At 44.5% G+C, this 11,554-nt stretch overlaps 1 protein-coding gene across 3 annotated transcripts in view; it reads left to right on the top strand.

The window, feature by feature from the left end:
- The first annotated feature begins 461 nt into the window (after window positions 1-461).
- Window positions 462-11,554, top strand: part of KBTBD12 (kelch repeat and BTB domain containing 12) — a 54,936-nt gene continuing 43,843 nt past the window's right edge. For all 3 annotated transcript variants that reach the window (XM_075938807.2, XM_006120219.5, XM_075938808.2), the window contains exon 1: window positions 462-539. The gene's annotated coding sequence lies outside the window, so the exon portion shown is untranslated. The remainder of the gene's footprint in view (window positions 540-11,554) is intronic.

The raw sequence follows: 11,554 nt of genomic DNA, 5'->3' as shown, positions 1-11,554 counted from the left end.
TGGCACGGTGGCATCCCACACCCTTGGGTTTGGGAGAGAATCCTACCCTAGCAGAGCAAGAGTAGAAGCCTTTTCTACTGATTCCCCAGCCAGTATGTTTCCTTTTATGTGGGGGTGGAGAAAGGTGAATGGATTCATTTGGGATGGGTCTTGGCTTCTGCCAGTGAGAAGTGGAAGCGGTCTGGTCCTGCACTGATCCCAGTGTTTTTTAATGGTGATATGTGGCTGATGACAAACCAGTTAGTGAAAGGAAGACGGTTAGTGGGAAGATGCCAGTGCCATCCAAAGCTTTCCACTTAGTCCTAAAGTACTTTCCATATGACATTAACACTGCTCCCTCTCATAGCTAGGAACTCAGCCAGGTCTAATAATAGCCCCTGGCTCCTTCTCTGTCCACATGAGGCTCTCCTAAGCAGCCATATGAGGTATCCCTTTCGCTCCTCTTCCTCCCCCCCCCCCCATTCCTGGCTACTTCCCAATCTCACGCAGTCTCCCAGACATATGTGGATCCAGAGGCATCGGGGACAATAGGCAGAAAGGTAGATATATTCACTTCCATCTCTAGGCATGAGAGAAAAGGGGATTTCCTGCTGAGGCTCATGTGCCATAAGCATGTGCCACTCTGGACTGTTGGGTGGGTGTTACTGTAATGGGCAAGGTTACGGGGGCTGAAGATCTTAGGGAGACCTTTCGGGGTGTCAAAACTGGCGGTTACACGGGGCAGATAAATTGGAGCCCTTTGGACCTGTTGGGCACCCCCTGGAGGTACTGAAACAAAGGCCCTCTTGCTTCCATATAGGGCTCTCTGTAGATTTCAAAATGGTCATGTTGGACACATTCCCGGGGATCTCAGTATGGGAACCTCTGAGAACAACAAACCAGGGGTTTATTTGTACTTATTTGGGGTTTGTTGTAACTGTGAAAACAGAGACTCTCTGTAGATGCAGAAACTCAGGGGTCCCTGTGCTGCACACACCAATGAAAGTACCTTTGTACTCTCCTCAAATCTGAAAACTGCATACACTTCTAACCCTGTTTTCAGCAGCAGCTCTTGGAGAACCAGTTGCTTTGCTGTCTTAGGATTTTCATGTGTCTCGGTCTGGCCTGGACTGTGGAGTTCTGAATTGTTAGTGCAGGTGTTTCATTGTGAATTGTGAGGTTCTTATGCATATAGTCTATATTGTGAGGTTGTTCTTGATTTACTTTTAACATAGCAGTGCCATGCATTGCTGGGTTGCTACGTGTTTGGAGTGGTGAGGGGTATAGCCCTCCAATATTTGCCTGCTACTGACTGACACTGAAACAAGAGAAAGTTATAGCAAAAGATAGAGTCAAATAAATTGCACAGTAACTAGTGAAATGCTGATGTCAAGGGGTCAGGGTACTACAATTAGCAAGATATTTGAATCTCCCTGTTGATTGTCAGGAGATTTTAACTCTGAGAACACTAACCAAATGACTGCTCTGGGTAGCAAAGTTTCAAGACTCAAGTAATTATTGTCAATTACATTTCACAAGTTCTGCCTATTTAAAAAAATTAAGTGGAAATTGGTTTATACAAATCATTAAATCACACATAGTGTAATTGCAAAATAGTCCAAACAATTTATAAAAGCAAAAACATGAATAATATTTCCAGCTTTCTAGTATTTTTGGTATTTCAAACATGGTTAGACAAGCCAAAAGAGAAACTCGAGAGCTTTGGAAAATTGATTTACCTAACAGCAAATTTTGGAAAAATGACTTCTTTTTCTGAACATATAATTTTGGAAATGTAAAATACTCATGCATACACTTTTATCATTTCTCTGTGCAAATGATAATTTTATATATGCAAAAGCCATCTGCAAAGTGCAATGCAAACTGGATAAAAATGGGTATTGTGTGTATAACTTACATCATTGTCATGTACCATTGAAAATTATGCACAAAAACTGTCCACACAGGAATTTGCTTGTGCTAATTTTTATGGGCACAAAGTGCCTGATATAATGTTCACTAAAATCAGTGGGAATCTCTTCATTGACTTCTCAGGGTTTTGGAGCATTGTTGAATTAAGGTCATGCTAAGACATCATTAAAAGGTAGCCTACTTAGTCATTTCATTCCTAGCTCTGTGATGCGTATGAATCTAACATTTTAAAGAAAAAACATTCCTGGTGTTTGTTGAGATTGAATCAGTATTAATCTAACTCCACTTCAGGGTTGTGGGCTGGCAATAAATGCAGCTCTCAGTGCCAGATCTTTTCAGGACCACACATCACACAACCCCTTTGAAAAGCAATCGAAGTATCTCCAACAAGTGTCTAGTGATCAAAGACACCACTAACATTTTTTTTGTAGCATTGCAAAATGCTAAAAAAAAAACCCAGTGTTAGGCATTATGTTTCTCCACACACAAAGAGCAAAATGCTATATTAAGTCCAAATTATTTTTGCTTAAGATTAGTTTAGTTTAAGCAACAAAACTAAGAAGAACAAAAGTAAGTGAGCATGAGGGAGCAATGTGTGTGTATGTGTGTTCTATACAACAATCTGACCTCAACACAACACAAAATGGCTGCCAGTCTCTGCTTATAGCAGTTAGCATTTTAAAGGTACAATACACACAAACAGGATTATAACAGTTATATGGTTATATACCTCCTAGTACGAAACACACGGTCATGTATGCTGCTTTTCAGCAATGACTGTTTGCTCTCATGCACACCATTTGCACACTGTGGCTCACCAGAGAGTTGATCTAGAGCACATCTAGCAATAAGCTTTCTAGCAGAAGGCAGTTCATGAGTGGGGCGCATAAGAACTCACATTGCCTAAGATCATACTCTCCGATGTCACAGGATGGCATTAAATGTACATTAAAGGGTTTTGAAAGAGGAAAAATACATGGAGTGAAGCATTTTCACACTGTCTGTTATATGGGCCAATCTCATCCCAAGTACAAATTTTACTTGCAACGTCTACACGCTCAGAAAACTTAAAGGCTCATCATTCCCATCCCTTCTAGCTCAAAGGACCTAAGTGCAAATCTCCTACAGCAATGAACAGTGATATTGGTTATAAATCTGATCCAGCGCCCACTGAAATCCATGGAAGTCCTTCCTCTGACTCCGCTGGGACTTGGATCAGGCTCTATGGGCAACATTTTCAAAAATCCCTGCATGACTTAGGGACCTGTGTCACAGTGAAAGCCTAAATCACTTTAGAAAATGGGACTTGGGTTCCTAAGTCATTTAGGTGGAGGTTTTATAGAAAGGAAAGACCATTGCTAACAATGTCTAATGGCCATACAATAATCTAATATTGGGATTCTAAACACACAGTTTATAATGTTATCACCCTAATATTGATTTACCTCGCCAGTGGCTGATAGCCAGGGTGTACAATTTTATGTAAACAACATATTTTCTTCATAGCCCACCAGAATATAGAAAACATACAGACTATGTAAGCAGAGTCCCTAGTTCTTGGCTTTGACTGAGCAGTTAGAACCCCAAAGGAAGATGAGATAAAAAAGACTTTGTACCACCTTCAGATTCTGGGATTGACTTGAAGGCCGCTCTATCTTACATCTGAGGGGTTGTCTTCACTACAGGGTGGAGCTATTGATCCACTGGTGGTTGGTTTATTGTGTCTGCTTAGACGTGATAAATCAGTCTCTGAGCACTCTTCTGTTGACTCCGGTACTCCACCGATATGAAAACCGTAGGTGAAGTCGATGGGAGAGTAGTCCCTCCACTGACTTGACCGCACAGAAGACATGTCGAAGTCAGCTATTCTATTTGCATAGCTGAAATTGAGTAGGTTAGATTGATGGATGTAGACAAGGCCTCACTGCCATCTTCCACAAGGATTTATTCTGTTCTCTATTTATTCTGTTGGCACACAGAGGTAATCCACATCCTTTTCCCTCAGCCATGCTTTCTGTATAGGGATGAAGAAGGAATGACAGACTCACAATGCTGACTCTATTCCAATTGAGAAATGTCTCTATCTAAAGGAAATGGGGTGAGGGAAGGCAATTCCATGTAGTTTATAGTCCCTTTACATTGCAGAAGCACAAAGGGACTGTAGTGGAACTGAGAATCAAGGACAGAGTATACTTGCAGTATGATAGCTTCATAAAAGCTGGAATTCAAGGTTCTGAGATCACAAATGGGTATTTATGTTTTTAACTGTTCATGCAGTATCCCAGAGCCTTGGAGAGGATAAGCGTTAGTTTCTTCATAATAGTATGCACTATTTTTATTAACAATAAGGTGCATTGCACAAACAATAATATTAAATAAGATTAACAAAACAAGGTAAAATAAAAATAAAGTTAGTAGACTAGAACAGGAGGAAAATCAAAAACAAAATAAGGTAATATTTGCAATTGAAGATTTGAAATTGGACCCATTTTTCACAAACAACAAAATATGAAAATAGCAAACAAGGCTATAAGTATATTTGGGGCTTCTTGGTGATATTACAAAATAGTCAAGCATTGTATTGGAGGTTTTATAATGATATCTAACCCCTGACAGCTTGATATAAATACAGTATCTCACTGCAATTTACATTTGTGTCCCCTTTATCCACTCAATACACACCTTTTCCCTTTATAAACCAGAGCAGAAAGCAGAGCAGTACCATTTTATTATCCTTTTAATAACTTTTCCAATAGTATAAGTGAGAATAGTAATGTGCTTCCAGTTACCTCACCTAAATGAAATGTTAAACTAGAAGTCAGGAGGAGAATGATGGTTTTGTAGCTGAAGTATAGGAGTGAAATTCTGGACCCACAGAAATCAGTGAAAGGATTTTCCCCTTCTTCCTCCAATTTTATTCCTGGTTTATCTTCACTTTTTCTCAGTAACCTTTCAGTTCTTTGTGCCAAAGGTTCCCCATCCATATAATGAGGGGAAATTGCTACCTCACAAAGGAGTGGCAAGGTTTCATTCAATAATGTTTGTGGAAGCACTTTGAGATCTTTGATTGGAGGAGGCTAAAGAAATGCATCATTCTTAGGAGGAGGAATAAATATTATAACTTCAGATCTTAAAAACATTAACTCTGTAGTTAAGGTTGAAGTAATTTTCATCCTACTTCATAACAAAGTATAAAACAAAACAGATAACTCCTACTTAAAAATCATTTGCTATTCAACTTTAAGACCCAATTAACCCTATAATTCCAACATATGCAGAACTCCCAGTGAAATCAGCTACTGGATCAGGTTCTCAAATATTCAATTTCAATGTAGACAGCAAGAAATGGCTATACTGTCACCTTTCAAAAGCACATGGCTCAACCCCCAAATCCTAAAGTCCTTTCTGATTTCCCATAAGTCTTTATTTCAGCAAAACTCTTATTTCATTCCACTGAATACAAACTGAATCATAAGCTTAGAATTTGGCCCCCAGGGAGACTATGAAGTTACAATTTGTTGTGTTGAGTTCAAGTCTTGGAAAATGGAAAGAACTGATAAAGTCAAGGAAATACTTCTCTTTAAATGTGTCTGCCTTATAGTGTAGGTTCAGTGTAAGAAATTCCCACAACTTGCTAAAACAGCATGATGACTATTTATGTAAACATCTTAACAACTGAAAGCACAGTCCTGAGCCTGGTACTTACTGTAGTTACCCAGTCCTGCCTCATATGGGACATAATTATGATTTCTAAACTTTGGTACTACAGAGAGATAGGGACTCTGCCATATGGATCCCCTCAGTAGATTTTTTTGGTAATTTCATATACTTTAGTTTGTGCATGTTGATAGGCTTTTTAATGAAAATGAGCCTAGAGTCTTTTGTTAATGCTTCAGAGAGCTGCAAACTGAGGCTATGTCTAGACTGCAGGCTTCTTTGGAAGAAGCTTTTCTGGAAGAGATATTCCAAAAAAACTTCTTCCGAAAGAGGGTGTCCACACAGAAAAAGCGCATTGAAAAAGTGATCTGCTTTTTCGAAAGATAGCGTCCACACTGAATGGATGCTATCTCACATTTAAGCTGTGATTACTATGGATGGAGTGCCCAGCAGGACACCTGTGCTTTTTCCTCTTTCCTCTTCTTTCGAAAGACCTCCCACTTCCCCGTCCGCACATGCCTTTTTCTGAAAGAGCTCTTTCGAAAAAAGGCTTCTTCCTCATAGAAAGAGGTTAACGAATGTCGGAAAAAACCCTCTGTTCTTGTGCTTTTTTTTTTTCTCGAAGGAACATGATTGCAGTGTGGAAGTAAGTGAAGTTTTTAAACTCTGCAGTGTAGACATACCCTGAAATCCTGATCCTGCTTGTGCATAATGTTACCGTATTTTCCGGCGTATAAGGCGACTGGGCGTATAAGACGACCCCCTAATTTTCTAGTTAAAACATAGGTTTTTGCCTATACTCGCCGTATAAGACTACCCCCACTTAAGAGGCCAACCAGCAGCACCCCAGCTGCTCTGCCCCAGGGTCCACAACAAAAGCCTGGCAAAACCTCAGAGGCGCGGGACCTTGCCACGGCTGCAGCTAGTGTGCCCCCCCTCCCAGCAGACCAAAGCCTCAGAGGTGCGGGACCCCTCCGCCTCCCTGGCTTTGCTCCAGGGACACCGGGAGCAAAGCCTCTGAGGACGCCGGCAGCGGGACAGCCGCGGCGCGTCTGGGCTGTCCTGCTGCCGGCTTCCCCCGAGGCTTTGCAAAGCTTCAGAGGGACTCGGGCAGCGGGGCAGCCCAGGCTGCCCAAGCCCCTCCGCGGCTTTGCTCCGTGTCTTCCTGGTCTGCAGACCAGGGAGACGCGGAGCAGCTTTTCTCGCCCTGGAGTACACGGGCGGCGGGACCGCGAGGTCCCGCAGTCCGTGTCCTCCGGGGCGAGAAAAGCCCCATTCGTACCTGCAAGTCGGGGACTGCCTGTATGTTTATACCCGGCGTATCAGACGACCCCCGATTTTTGGGGGATGTTTTTAGTATAAAAAGTCGTCTTATACGCCAGAAAATACGGTACCTATTTAAATAGTCCTATAAAGTGTTTGCAGGATTTGGGAGCAGGATTAGGACTATATTTATAACAGCTTTTAAACAGTGGGTACAGCATGGCTTTATGGCCTGTCTACAAATCACTTACCCTATGACATGATTCCTTAACTCAGGTCTGTGAGAGTACTCTCTCATTATCACACCAACCCCGCTAGACATGACAGATACAGGTTGCGACTAATCTGGAGGATAGGGTCATAATTCAAAATGATCTGGACAGACTGAAGAAATGGTCTGAGGTAAACAGGATGAAGGTTAATAAAGACAAATACAAAGTGCTCCTCTTAAGAAGGAACAATCAGTTTCACACATACAGAATGGGAAGCGACTGTCTAGGAAGGAGTATGGCAGAAAGGGATCTAGGGGTTATAGTGGACCACAAGTTGAATATGAGTCAGCAGTGTGATGCTGTTGCAAAGAATGCAAACATGATTCTGGGTTGCATTAACAGGTGTGTTGTGAGCAAGACACGATAAGTCATTCTTCTGCTCTACTCTATGCTGATTAGGCCTCAGTTGGAGTATTGTGTCCAGTTCAGGGCACCGCATTTCAAGAAGGATGTGGAGAAATAGGAGAGGGTCCAGAGAAGAGCAACAAGAATGATTAAAGGTCTAGAGAACGTGACCTATGAAGGAAGGCTGAAAGAATTGGGTTTGTTTAGTTTAGAAAAGAGAAGATTGAGGGGGGACATGATAGCAGTTTTCAGGTATCTAAAAGGGTGTCATAAGGAGGAGGGAGAAAACTTGTTCATCTTGGCCTCTGAGGATAGAACAAGAAGCAATGGGCTTAAACTGCAGCAAGGGAGGTTTAGGTTGGACATTAGGAAAAAGTTCCTGACTGTCAGGTTAGTCAAACACTGGAATTGCCCAGGGAGGTTGTGGTATCCCCATCTGTGGAGATATTTAAGAGTAGGTTAGATAAATGTCTATCAGAGATGGTCTAGACAGTATTTGGTCTTGCCATGAGGGCAGGGGACTGGACTCGGTGATCTTTCGAGGTCCCTTCCAGTCTTAGTATTCTATGATTCTACAGGTGCATTGGCACAGGCAGATTTACAAGGCTTCATTCTTCCCTCACACTGGTTTTATATGGGTGCATCTCTAAGTCATAGCATACTGAACTGGGGAGGTTGTAAGGCACAAAGAAAAGATTACAAAGCCACTATGTCCTTCACATTATTTCCCTTTGGATAAACATAAAGATACAGTATGTAAATAGTATTAAGTTCATTGGGGTCACTACAGATAGTATCAAAACAGGATAGCACGGATTAATTAAAGTCTTTCAGAAAGGCTGTAGCACAGTTTAGAAAAATGAAATGGATTCTCCCCTCAAATACCATGATGCAAATCTGTAGTAAACAGAGATACACTGGTTTAATACAGTGCAAACTCAGGCCCATTGTTTAGTCTTAGGCCCCAACAGCACTGTCAGATCACATTATTTTAAGTGCATAACCATGATGGGAGGAACATCTGTGTTCTAACAGGGTTCTCCAACATGATAAATCTCATAGTGCAGGCAGACAGGGCTATATTATTCAACACTTGTGGAGAGTGGAGGCCCTCAGATGTGATGATGATGGGTGGGTGGGTAGATAAACCTAAGTCTCTCCTTCCATACCTCTTTCTTCTACTTTCCCTCCACATGTTCTAATGTTCTTCCTCCTCACTCACCCCAAGCAAGCCATCCTCAGATCTAAGAACAATCCCCAACCCTATGTATCCCCTTGGGTCTCTACCAACTTCCTCCAGCCTTTCCCCCACTCACCTGGGGGCCCTCTTCCCTTCCCTTGCCAAATGAGCCTCTCTTCAGTGACATCTTTGCTAGCCCCACTATTCTTTTCAAACCCACAGAGAAGGCTGCCAGCAGGGGAAGACGCAGGGTGGCATCTGCTACTGCCCTGAGTAGGAGGCTGACTCATGACTGTCCCTGCTAGCGGGAGAACAGAAATGCAGGGATTTTCTCTCAGCATACCCTTCTGCATGCTGGGCATTGAGCCTAGAGATGCAGTGGGGGACAAAGGCCACCGAATGTCTGCCCATTGTCATTGCCCTTTGTTATTCCTTTGACTAAAGTGGAATTATAACATTGTGTGGCGGGGCAGCCCCGCCACTCCCGGAGACGGCCGCGGCCCGGGGGCGCCCCGAACCCGGAGAGACGCTGTCAGGGCCGGGAGGCCTGAGCGCCAGGGAGAATCGGTGCCCGCCCGGCCACACACCGAGCGTGACGTCACCAGAGCGCCGGAGGGACACGGCGCCTGCGGATGACGCAGGGCGAGACGTCATCGGCCTGCGTTGGGCGGGGGATTTAAAAGTAGCCGCCGCCCGGACGGGGGGAGGGGGAGAGCGGAGAGACGGAGCAGCCCGGGAGGAGCCGGGGGAGACCGGGTACTGGCGGCCCTGGGTGCGGCTAAACCCAGGGGGCTGAGGATAAGGAGGGGACGGACCGGGGGGAGAAAGAAGCAGCCCAGGGCGGGGCCGCGGAACCCATGAGCGGGGGAGTTTAGGGTTCGCAGACCCCCCCCCCGTTGTGAGTGAGGACCAGTGTCCTGACTCCAGGGCCCTGGGTTGGGGTCCGGAGTGAGGGCGGGCCCGGACCCCCTTTCTCTCCCCCTTCCCCCAGTGTGTGGCAGCTGCATAGGTGGCGGTGTAATCCGTGCGTGGCATAGCACAGTGGGACTAGCAAGGTTGCAAAACCCTTGAGCGGCAGGAGGGGCGCGCCCGGCAATAGGACGGTTAAAAGGGGGGGCTTTCCCCTCCCCCCTTCTTCCGGCGGCGGGGCGCCTTACACATTGACTTCAGTTTGAGCAGAAAAACAGGTCCTTTCTATGGGCTCAGTGGGCTTGAATCTGTATTACCTTATATAATGTACAGCCATTTACCCTAGCGTGAAATGGTAGTGAACCTGAAATTCTTCACACACTTGGATTGGTGGTCATGTTTTGCACCTGCACCACAAAAATGTTAATGGCTATACAAAGTGTGAACTAATGAAGAAACAAGCCCACTATTGTTAGCCTCCTGGGCCCATTTGCTTGCAGACAAAACTCCCACTGAAGTCTGTAAGGGGCAGTGAGCATTGAAGAGTTCCACTGATGGTTTCAAAATGATCAGCTGTCTGACCTAAGAGAGCTGAACTACAAGGTGACATTCAATATCTGTGTGTAGGGTTGACAGGTGTCTGGTTTTGCCCAGACTGTCCATTATTTGGGTCCCCCGTCCGGTAAAAAAAAAAGAAAATACCAGACATGTGAAATGTCCGGTATTTCCTGTTTCCCTCAGAGGGAAGCCCAGCGGGGATCATTTTCCTCTGCCGCGTCTGGCAGGGACAGGGGAGTGAGGAGCGCAGCAGAGGCGTAGTGAAGGGAGGGCAGTAGGGGGCACTTGCTGGGTGCCACGCCCTCATGCCAGGCTAGGATGGGAGCAGAGTGCACGCTGGTCCGGCCCACATAACCCTTTGAGCAGAGACCTGGGAGCTGGCCATGTGATGCCTCCTTCTACACACTGTGAGCCAAGGCAGCAGGGCTAGGTGGCAGGAACAGTGACTTTAAAAGTAAGATTTCCTTACCCGGCTGTCACATTCCTCCAGTGCCTGGCTCTGCAGGGGTGATTTGATTGGGGTGGGGCGCTCTGGCACTGGGGATGCCTGTCTCGGGGGAGAGGAGAGTGCACTGGGATGAGGGATGCTGTGGGGATGCCTGGCTCTGAGGCAGGGGTGAGTGCATAAGGACAAGAAGCAATGAGCTTAAATTGCAGCAAGGGAGGTTTAGGTTGGACATTAGGAAAAACTTCCTGTCAGTGTGGATAAACACTGGAATAAATTGCCTAGGGAGGTTGTGGAATCTCCGTCATTGGAGATTTTAAAGGACAAATGTGTAAATAATAACCAATACATGACCGCCACTCAAGGAGGTGGAGCTTTCCTTGCACCTTCCTCTTCAGCGTAGGAGTTTATACATCCTGTTCTCCCTCTCTTTTTTCGGGAGGGGGGGGATTTGGTTGCTTGTTTATTTGTTTTTTTAAGTGCCTGGAAGTTTCATTAAACTGTATTATTTTGCCATGCTGAGAGATGCACTGCTTCTCTGAAAATGCTACGGAAATTCTGGCAGTGAAGTGCCAAAATCAGCAAGAAATCAGCAAGCAATATGTAATGATTTAAGGTTCCGTTCAAAATAAAACTTGCTTGGATTTCCACACCGCAGGGCAAGGCCCAAGAGGAGAAGGGATTCATTTTAACATTGGGTTGGCCCTTTGGTGCTGTTAAGCTGGAAAGAATTTAAGGGATTTTACAAAGGATAAAAGCCACCAAGACGTTAAATGCAAAAATAGGTTTTTTAATATTTTATTTTTAATAGTAATTTTTGGGTGTAGATCTGAAGGCACTTCATAGAGGTGACTAAGCTTCATGAAAGCCATATAAGCAACTAGATAGCAGGCTAGTCAGATGACTATTTCCATTCAACTAATATGGAATCTGAGGGCAGGTCCATACTAGAAAGCTAGGTGGACCCAGCTACATCACTCAGAGGCAGGGGTGTAGCCACAAATGGGCCTGAGT

This window comes from Pelodiscus sinensis, chromosome 11 (genome assembly GCF_052426305.1).
Source record: "Pelodiscus sinensis isolate ZL-2025 chromosome 11, ASM5242630v1, whole genome shotgun sequence".
Classification (NCBI taxonomy): Eukaryota; Metazoa; Chordata; order Testudines; family Trionychidae; genus Pelodiscus; species Pelodiscus sinensis.
This window is presented reverse-complemented; position numbering and strand designations above follow the sequence as displayed.